This window comes from Hibiscus syriacus, unplaced genomic scaffold (genome assembly GCF_006381635.1).
Source record: "Hibiscus syriacus cultivar Baekdansim isolate YM2019G1 unplaced genomic scaffold, ASM638163v2 tig00019423_pilon, whole genome shotgun sequence".
Lineage (NCBI taxonomy): Eukaryota > Viridiplantae > Streptophyta > Magnoliopsida > Malvales > Malvaceae > Hibiscus > Hibiscus syriacus.
This window is the reverse complement of record NW_024062470.1, coordinates 496,091-507,529: the sequence shown is the minus strand read 5'-3', so window position 1 is coordinate 507,529 and position 11,439 is coordinate 496,091. Positions and strand designations below refer to the sequence as shown.

The window sequence follows — 11,439 nt, the reverse complement described above, 5'->3', positions numbered from 1 at the left end:
GCAATGCTTAAGGTAGAGAAAGAACGACTAGACTCACCACTTCACAATGAGAAATGGTTGTCTCTCAAGCTAAAGCTAGAACTAGCTATGACACACCTGTACAAGGTATAATTTTATTAATTTATTCTTAAATTAAATTATTTATGTAATTTAAATAATAATAATATTTAAACTATAAAATATTATAGAATATACTAATTTAAATTATATTAAGGGTTTGGTGATCAATTTATTTACTCCTTTGACAATCATTGTTGAAAGTAAAATCATTCATGGGTAATTTTATAACTCCTATTGTGAAGGTATTACTGGCTAGAATTTACATGTTCAATAATAAATATTTTATATATTTATTCTTAAATCAATTTAATTTATTTATATAATTAATAAATATAATATGGAGTAGGTTCTACTTACCTGTGTAAAACTCATTTAGTTTACACTTTTTATTTCCATTGGATTGGGAGAAATCAAAGGTCGAGATCAACTGTTTTTTAGGGAATATCTGTTCATTTCCACTGTTAATCTCAGTCTTTAATATATCATCCAATGTCCTAAAATGATTGTAAAAGTAGAAGAGTTTACACAGTATAATTGGTCCTGCCCCATGTAATAATATTAATTAAAATTATAAATTTAAATTATATTAATATATTTTAAGAAATGTACCCTTGACTCTATTAATCAATTCTTAGTTCTATAAAAATAATAATTATATATTTTTATATAATTATTCTTAAATTAATTTAATTTATTTCTATAATTTATAAATATAATAAGGAGTTGGATCTACTTGTACTGTGTAAAACACTTTTAGTTTTACACCTTTTTATTGCCATTGAATTGAGAGAAATCAAATGTTGAGATCAACTCGTTTTTTATTGAATATCTGTTCATTTTCCACGGTTAATCTCAGTCTTTAATTTCTCTCATCCAATGATCGTAAAATGATTGTAAAACTAAAGGGTTTTACACAGTGTAATTGGTCCAACCCCATGTAATAATATTAATATTTAAATTATAAATTTAAATATATTAATATTCTTAAGAAATGTACCCTTGACTCTATTAATCAATTCTTTGGATTATCAGGTTAGTTCCTTACCCAATCTTAGATCTGTTACGTTTTTCTTTTAATTTATACTTTTGTTAAATTATACATTGTGATGAATGCAATTGCGGTTGTGTTTCTTGATTTTTTTTGGGTTTTTTAAAAGTTTGTTTTATATTCTGATTATATTAGGGGTTTCGCTTTTTACCTAAATCTAATAAAATGTTGACATTTGGGTTTTCTTTTCTGATTACATGTTAGTGTTTTTTGAACCCGTTATTTCATTTGCAAAGGTTGTCGGCTCTGCATGTGACCAATTCCCTTTCATGTATGTATGGTTTGGTTTCTCTTTCTGTTTGCTTTCTAAGAAAAAATATGAAAAATAAAATTTAGGACATTGTATTTTATATATTTGCTTGTAAAAGTAGTTTCTATATATATGTCTACTTTTACAAACAAATATGTCTTCGTGCTCTATACTTTACCAATAAATATGTCTTCTTTTCTCTCTTTTTCCTATGGGAAATAATTTTTCTATGGAAATTGTAATGTAGGTTTGGGACTCGGAAAAGTGGCTCTTGTCGACATGTCTTTAAAGAATAAATTAATTCTTTTGTAGTTATGCAAATTGGTCCCTAAATGCAATTTTAGCTTCGGTTCTTTGCTCTACTGTAGGTTATTTCAACTTTCAAGAGAGCACATGCGGCAATTGAATTTTCATATCGATTTAATTTCTGAATTTGCAAGTATGCTGGAGATTCTGATGGCATATCGGGTTTAAGATTGAACAAGAAGTACGTCATGTTATACAAATGAAATACACTATACCTTTCTCAGCGTCTCATGGTAAGTAGTACATACATATCAGCTTAAGATTTGAAGTGTGTTAAGCATTATCCTTACACCTTTGGGATGTTCTTGTTTACTCTCTAGTCTAGGCTTGATGACAGTGACATCATTATGCTTTCCTTGACTACAAAATCCGCTTAAATGAATAAAGGATGCTACATGATTCATTTGGTTTCCTAACGACTCCTTAGAAACCTATAAAGCCAAACTTCAGAGTTGACTTTTTATTTGAAAAACAGAATGCTCTGTGACCTCAATACTATCCCTGATTGCAGGATATACTTTTCATGTGCTATTTCTGTTGCCGCCATTCTGAGAATCTTGAAGTTTACTTTGTGGTACCATGTCTTACATTACTGATATATCAAACTTGATTAACCATCTTGTTTAGGATGTCCAACTAAAGTTTAGCTGATAGGGCTGTTATGTCCATACTTCCTCAGCCAACACCTGAAAGTAAAAGGTACTCTTACTTTCTCATTATGTTAGTTTTCGTTTAGAATTTAAGTTCCGGGGAGATTCCGTTTTTCAAAGTCCCTTGACTCTTGTAGTGAGGTTTTCTGATCTCTAAGAACACTTGTGTTTCTATACTTCATTTCTTTACCTTTTATTCACACTTTAATGTTATTTCAGCAGCGAATATGCTCTCATGTGTTGCTCAATTCACTATAGAACTCTTGTAATATTTAGAGATGGCTTTATGATTTGTGGGAAATTTGAGGAAGCAAAGCTACCAGACGGTTTAAACACTGAAAAATGCCTTGTAACAAATAATGGAAGAAAAATAACTGCTGAAAGCTTGAAAAGACCATTTCGTATGCTTTAGTAATCCCAAGTGGCAAGTTTGAGTTATATAATTAAGTCTTCATTATTGTCTTTTGATATGATGCTAATAGTTAATAAGCTCTTTTATCTATCTTTGCACTGGCAGTAATAGGTATTTTTATCTGATGAAGTTCGACAAAAAAAATACGATTCAACAGAAGCCCTCATTTCCCACTCCACTCCCTTAGCTCATGAAATTGGTGCCAAAAGGGTTAGAAAAGGATCAATTAAACGTGCTTGGGAAGTAAAGTTGACTACAAGTTTGAAAAGTGAAAAAACCTCAAGTTGTAAGAAAAGATGAAAGTTTCTTTTAGCGGTGACGCAAAAAGTGGGTTGGCTGAAGATCAACAGCAGCAAGGAAATAGTAATGTCTTTAGAAAGACTAATGAAAAGGTTAATGGAGTCTCGCTGTTGGAATTTCAGATGGTCATGGTTCAACAGTAAAGATGTTGCCTTTAGCAAATGAAGCGACCTTGTGTAAATGTGAGAACGTTACAAATAAAACACAATGTTTTTGTCTTTCAATAGAAGATTGAGGTTCAGTATTTCCTGTCAAGTCTATGATACGACTAAAACTGCCCATCTTTTCAATCAAATTGATGAAGTTTATTTGCTAAACAAAATTGCAGGCTACAGGAGAGATGGTTAATTACTATGAAGGCAGACTTGTTCCTCAAGATTACAATGGTGGCTCTAAGGTAAAAGTGTTCATAACCTAATATGCTCTTTCAATACAGTTTTCATAATTTTAATATATAATAATGTTATTTTTTTAGGGCTCCTAATGTTTATTTTGAAAATGATAAGTGCTCCTGTTGTGAAAAATAAATTGCTCCTGTTGTGAACTCAAAGGTGCAACGTTGGGCTGTTTCGAAAAGAGTTGTCTTAAGAGTTTCCATGTTCCCCTTGCAAAATTAGTCTCACAATACCGGTGGCATATACTGTAAGTGATACACAGATTGGACAGTTTTTTGAACTTCATATGATTTTTTTAGGAAGTTAAAGACTACGTTCCTTGTTAACGAGTGTATATTTATTTTGGATTACAATAGGGCTGTTTTCTGGACTTCATATGATTTTTTGGGAAGTTAAAGACTACGTACCTTGTTAACTTTGTAATGTTGCGTCCTACCTAATGAAAAGTCAGAATCTCAAGGAAGTAGAAAAACAAGTGTTTTAAGAGGGTGTGCTGAAGTTTCATCCAGTTTATTCTAGCTTATTTACAAACTTCACCTTTTCACTCTCATGGAAATTTCATTAAGTTCTTGCTTCATTTGTAGTCATTTGCCAGTTCACAACAAGGAATATCCTACAAGCGAAGAAGTCAGTATGCAGAAGAACATGAATATTTGTGAATCGCTCGACAAATTGGTTCTCTGTTGCTCATCTCTCATAGTTGAAGAAAATGTAAGTGTCACAATCTATTGTCCTTGTGCTTTTTCTTTTTCGTTCACATTAGGAAATTCCTCGACATTTACTTGATATTATTTATTTAAATTAAATTAAAATATCATAAATTAATTTAATTTAATTTATCTTAAATTAAATTAATTTTTTATATAATTTATCAATATAATAATAATTAAATTATAAATTATAAAATATCATAAGAATATATTAATTTAAATTATATTAAATATTCTTAAATTAAATTATTCTAATATTATTTAAATATTATTATATAATTTATTCTTAAATTAAATTAATTTATTCTCATTTTCTGTATCGTTGGGTTTATTTCTTGAGGAGACTGACATTGAAGATTTAATGCAGAAATCCAAAGGTGAGGAGACTGGCGAGCACACTCTAGCAATGGTTAAGGTAGAGAAAGGACTAGAATCACCACTTCACAATGAGAAATAGTTGTCTATCCAGCTAAAGCTAGAACTAGCATATGACACAAACCTGTACAAGGTATAATTTATTAATTTATTCTTAAATTAAATTATTTATATAATTTATAAATATTATAATAATATTTAAACTATAAACTATAAAATATTTTAAGAATATACTAATTTAAATTATATCAAGGGTTTGGTGATCAATTTTATTCACTCCTTTTGACTATCACTGTTGAAAGTAAAATCATTCATGAGCAAGTTTATAACTCCTATTGTGAAGGTATTATTGGCTAATATTTACATGTTCAATATTTTGCAGCAAGCTTTCTTGTTATTTATGTTATTTTTTTTTCGCACAGGCTTCTCACCTGGTCAACAATACGAAGGAAGAGATACCGTTTTATTCCATGCCGGATTACCATTCTTGGAAGGAAAGTTTGGATGGTAATACAAAGGGCTAGATCATTAAGTACCGATTTTTGTTTCTATCCTTTTATTTTTTTATTCTACATATATGAAATATAATATTTAAACTATAAACTATAAATATTTTAAGAATATACTATTTAAATTATATCAAGGGTTTGGTGATCAATTTTATTCACTCCTTTTGACTATCACTGTTGAAAGTAAAATCATTCATGAGTAAGTTTATAACTCCTATTGTGAAGGTATTATTGGCTAATATTTACATGTTCAATATTTTGCAGCAAGCTTTCTTGTTATTTATGTTTTTTTTTTTCGCACAGGCTTCTCACCTGGTTAACAATACGAAGGAGAGATACCGTTTTATTCCATGCCGGAGTACCATTCTTGGAAGGAAAGTTTGGATGGTAATACAAAGGGCTAGATCATTAAGTACTGATTTTTGTTTCTATCCTTTTATGTATTTTTTATTCTGCATATATGAAATGAATATGCTTTGTTTCTATATTTAGGCAAAAGAAATGAAAAATGATGCTTTGTTCTATCCTATCATGATCCTTGATATGTGTATATTTAGAGAAAACATAGAAAGACTATGAGGGAGAAATGCTGTCTTTCCACATATTTCATCTATCTTTTCTTGTACAGGTGTGCCTATGAAAGCATGCAAGCTGGTTGTACCAGATTAAACATTTAGGAATCACACAACTAACAACTCTAACCAGTCCAATGAGTCTACCTTGCTACTGCATCACACATTGAATTGGAGCTGCAGATAACTCCATTGAATCTAGTGGCAATTTTGTTGCATGCACAAGCCAGGTAAAATGTTACTTCCACTAAAAAGAAAGCACTAATTTTTTTGCTTTTCAAATAGGCTATAAATCAACAAAATCACATATTTTGAAGCTGACATTTCCAATCATATTCTATAAAATTATATATAATTCTTAAATTAAATTTAGACAATTCTAATATTATTTAATTTTTTTATAAGCATTTTCCGTATATTGCTTATAGCATTTTGATTTGTTTCCCTATCGAATGGTTTTCAAACTTCGATTTATTAATTTATTCTTAAATTAATTTAAATTATATATATAATTTATTAAAATCATAATATTATTTTAAATTATAAATTATTATATATTTGGTTTTTGGGGATTAAAATTGTTTGTGCTTGAAATGCTCTCGCTTAATATATGGGCTTTGTTATTAGTCTTAATTTACTTTTAGACTGAAACCTTAATTAATGGCATGCAATTGCTTGTTCTTTCTGAGATTTTTCATAGTTCCTATGCTGTTTCCGCCCAATTTTCGTAAAACTTGATTGTTGTGTAAAGTTCGTTAGAGGAGTAAAGTTTCTAGGTAGTTGAGGATTTGATCGACTACTGATATGTAATTTGAAGCTGAGTGTTATATTTTTTTCAGGATGGTCATAATTCGGACAAATCAAAGGAAAACACTGCTGATTTAACTGTTTTTGTGAGTTCCTAACCTTTTCTTTGTAAGATGAAAGAACTGCTTTTTAAGTATGATGTTTATGCTTGTACCATGGCGTTATAATCACTGTTAACATTGCCCTTGTCGGATATACTCTCAATGGATTTTTTTTATAGAAGTAGGATGCCTCATTAAAAACCTCCCTCTTAGTTGGCTCTTGAATAGAGGCAACTAGCGGAAGGAGTAAAATAGTACCTCATTTTATTCATAAGTCAATAATTACATAAGACTACACCATTACACTTTAAACAACCATAAACAAAACCCAATTAGTACATCTAAAAAAACCCAAAAACATTCAGCCAATTCCCCTTAGCTAATTTATTTTCCTCCCAATTACAGCTCCTAGGAATCTCTAATTATAATCTCCTTAGTAGAAACTAAGGACCCAATTTCCCCAACCAAAGAACTGAAAAAAGAAGTAGAAAATGGCAACAAAATCCAGTCAACTGCAGACTTGCAGTCACTCTCTATGTCAATCTTCCCTTCAATGCCCAAGAAGATGAAAGAAAAAAATCAATTCATTTTTAATTGCTTTAAACTCAGATAAAGGAGGAGGACATGGACCAAATCATTGGAGAAAGTGGCTAAAGTATAGCTATTATAATCTTTCAAAATTCCTCCAATTCCATCCAGCAGCCCATCATTTCTTACGCCCCCTTCACATAAATTTTAAAAAACATAGCTGGAGGAGAAGCCAACACTGGATCTTCTTTCTCTTAAAGATAGTAAGAAGTCTGTCACATAGAGAGGTCCCCAAATAGTAAATCAACACAGGAACTTAGCTAGAAACCATTTCGCCATCCTAAATTTAGAAATAAAGAAGAGAGAAGAATTCGAGTTTCCAATTATCAAACCACCGAATTCCTAGCCTTCCATATTGACCACAATACAACTCCCGGTATAAACCTCAAATTGAAGAATAAGCCCTTAAATCAGACCAAGATGTCCCATAACCTTATAAATTTATTCCACAACTCCGTGCAACAGAGCATGAAATGAATAGGTGCTGGATAGTTTCTTCATGCTTATGACATTATGGACAAAGAACATCCTCCAAGGGAACCCCCCTTTTCTGCAACTCTACTCTAACTACAGGTTTTGGTGGGAGATCTGTCAAAGAAAGGTTTCGACTCTGGGAGGAGCCAAACCTGACCACACCCACTTGTTCCAAGTGAAAGTACCTCCAGATTTACAAGATAAAGTCACATGCAGAACTTAGCCGAGAACAAACCATACCCTTCCACGACCATGAAAGAAAGTTATCCACTGAATCGGACAAAATTATCTTATCGAGCAAAGACATTAAAGCAACCACTGATCTAATTCCCAATCGCATAAATTCCTTCTCGACTTTTTAGATAAAGCCACTTTACCCCATTTATTATTAGATAAAGCAAAAATCCTGGGAATGGTTTTTTAAGGTTGAATCATTAACCCAAACATAATTCCAGAAGGATATTGACTTACCATTCCCCACTTGGATCTTCGAATGTGACCTCAAACACTTTCTGATCTCGTCATTTTTTTTATAGAAGTTAGAGGTCTCATTAAAAACTCTTCATATTCGTTCCCATACTAAAAGTATGTTAACAAACATTGGAAGGAAGAAAAGCACCTCATAATTTATTAATAATAATACCCGATACAAAAGACACCACGAAATATCCTCTCATGGTGATACCCCATTACAACAAACACCTAAACCTCAAATAACCCTTATCCAAGCCACGATCAAATCACATACTTCTAATTACACCACCGCAATAGGACTAAAACAACGCCATATAGACTAAAACAACACGAATGAAGAGACAAAATCTAGACTCGTCTTTTTCAGGAGCCCAAGAATTTGTTTGAATGAAGGCTATATCTCATGCACCATGACCTTGAAGAAGTTGTCACCAACCTTCAATTCAGCCATCGTGTCAATTTTCGCATTAGCCTTTGTGAGGACTTGAATTTTTGTCCGATCAAAGATGGAGATTGACAACTTTTGTCGATAGCTAGTAAAGACCCCCTTATCCGCAATGTTCTTGAAAGTATCCCAGTTCATGCATGAAAAACACCATCGCAAACTAACCATACTCGACGACACTCTCCATTACCAAAACTCTCTAACCAAACTTCGACTATGGAGAACCACTCTATGAGAATCTTTGATTTGTCGTTTTCACACTTCTCAATGAAGTTATCTTCGAAAATCATTAAAATCGCATTTCTAGCTGCTCTCATTTAGGTGAAGCCAATGAGGCCCTTCGCTGCATTTGTCTAGCGAGATGACCAATTTTGACAAAATCCTACGCCACCGCACTAGACAATTGCTCAACCCTGAGTTTTCTTCATCTATAACACCTTCAACTTTATAATGATTCTTCTCGAATAATCTTCCATCCCGGACTTTTGAAGAACATTTGTCGAAGACTTCTTCAATAGGAATTTCGAGGTTTGAATTTAGCGAAAAAACCAAATTTTGCTACCGTCGATACGAGATCCATTCATTTTTGAGATCGTTCTCCTTGCTTCTTCTAATGATGCGAAGCGAATAAAACCAAAACGATCTCCTTTAAATTCCTTTTATTAGGAAAAAAGCATCAAGTATCCGCCCTTTGTGATCGACTCCTAGATCCTTCTTGTACACCATTAACAGCAGATTTACCATCACAACTCACGCTTTAACAGGAACCTGAACACTAGGAGATGCTACAAAAGCTGAATTGGCAATGGCAGAATTGGAGGAACAAGAAAACCTCCATCCTTGTCAAATGCAACAGAATTTGTAACTACTCTTTAACAGCAAGATTCTTCCTTGCCATCTCAATGTGCAAAGGGACCTCAACTTAACGTCAAAACCATTTTCTGAAGGACATCCTTAGCAGACTGCAAAATTACAGTTGAGAAGAGCGAAGCCTTTGGAAGACACATCTCAGAATGCGAATCTTTAAAACCGGAAAGCCATCTCAGAAAATTCTGCAGCTCTCTCTTTGATATCTTCAGGTAGACCATAATGAAATAGTGCGAACCTCATCATGATGAGAAGGGTGAGATGGCAGAGAATGCGCTGCTGCAGAGGGTGGAGGAACTTGGACCGAAGGACTCTGCTAGAGAGAAGGGAGACTCCAGCACCCGGCATGGACTGTTGATATGAAAAACCCAAATTTGACGAACTAATCTGGCACGCCTGCGAAGGAGAAGCGACAGATGGATTCGAATGAAAACGGAGATAAGATCTATAAACAAGAGAGAAGCAGGAGCTTTGTCTTTTAATACATCCTGCTAGAAAAGTATACTGAGTTTACGTATCACCCCTAGAAATAAAGTTCCAGAACAAGAGCTCAAAGCTTCAACAGCAGGACGAAATCCACCAAAAGAGTCATGCAGAAATTAAAGAGTAGCGAGCGCCTGATCTTGTCGAAACTGCTCAGTGCAATATAATGGAGAGATGCAACTAATCTCGACACTAAGTAATGGTTATGATCGCAAAAAGGCTCTGAATACAGTGGAGATGCGATGTCCGCGTTACGCAACGATGGAGGCGAAAACGGCCGTGAGCAGCTTATAGATCAGCGTCAAATAAAAGTCTTACTCAGAAAAACAAGCCCAGAAAAGGAAACACCTTGAGCCGGCGAATTACCCAGTAAAAAACGGCGTCAAAACGAAGGTCAAAGTGTGGAAAAGGACGGCTGACGGCGGTGGCGAGTGGCGACAACTGCGGACGACTGGTGGATATCGGAGGAGACGCTAGGCTCGTGGAAATAAGTAATTTGAAATTTGAAAATTGAAACACCTAGGTTAGAGAGAAGCTTTCCTTTGAGACAAATTACTAACATTATGTTTGCTGCAAAGCATCTTTTCCATTGAGTGTCTTTCATTTGCAAATTTCCACACCCATTTACCAAGAACTCGATAACAGAATTCAAATCCAAGACTCCCTATCCCCCCTCTTCATAGAGTTGACACACCACTTTCCAATTCACCCAATGAATACGTTTCTTGTGGTCTTTCCCCCCAAAGAAATTTAGCCCTCAAAGAGTTCAACTTCTGATTACCTTGAACGGAATTTTGAAAATAAAAGGAAAAAAAACCGGCAATGAGGACAACACCGACTTCAACAACACCAATCTTCCTGCCATTGACAATGAAGAGGCTTTCCAACCAACTAATTTCTTGTTAAACTTCTGGATGACCGGATCCCAAAGAACCTCTGATTTTTTCTTTGCACCTAAGGTAAACCAAGCAACACGTATGAAAATATCCCACTACACAGCCAACCTCAGTTTGCCCAATCGTTAAGATGCCATCTTCAATATTAACGCCATGCAAATGGGGTTATCTTACATCTTGAAGTGTATTCTACAAATGGGGTTATTGTTTTAGGGCTTTTTGTTTGACGATGTAAGATTTCTAGGTGATATGGTTTTGTATTGGTGTTTATTCCCGTATGTGGGGTTTGGTGACTCATGTACTTGGTATTCTATTTAATAAAATATGAGGTACTCTTTTCTCCCTTCCATGTTCTCAACATACTTCTAAGTATGTGGAAGAATATGAAGGGAGTTTTAATGAGACCTCCAAATTCTATAAAAAAAAATTAACGCATTATAAATTACCCTTAGAAAGATTCATATGAAGCTCTGTCATTAGACTGAAAATTCTCAACACTCTCTGATATTTAGAATGTGAGTAGAGAATCTCGGCAGAATAAGATAAGATATCTGCAATCTGTAAATGTGTCAGCTGGAAAGGATTATCAGGCTACCAATAACAAATCCTTCAAAGAGTCCTAGATCAGCAGCTTTAATCAGCATTAATTAAGATGTTCTCCAACTATATCAAACAGAAGAGGGGACATACTATAACCTTGTCTCTACCCTTTACCCATCGAAAAATTTCTCTGTTGGAGATCCATTCACTAGAACCGAGATTGATGCAGAAGATAAA

General features: G+C 33.7%; 1 long non-coding RNA gene across 1 annotated transcript; it reads left to right on the top strand.

Annotated features, from left to right (window-relative positions):
• The first annotated feature begins 3,541 nt into the window (after window positions 1-3,541).
• Window positions 3,542-5,015, top strand: LOC120209616. Its single transcript, XR_005524414.1, has 4 exons — window positions 3,542-3,668; window positions 4,006-4,132; window positions 4,499-4,639; window positions 4,929-5,015. It is a non-coding gene; the product is annotated as an uncharacterized LOC120209616 (long non-coding RNA).
• The last annotated feature ends 6,424 nt before the right edge of the window (window positions 5,016-11,439 follow it).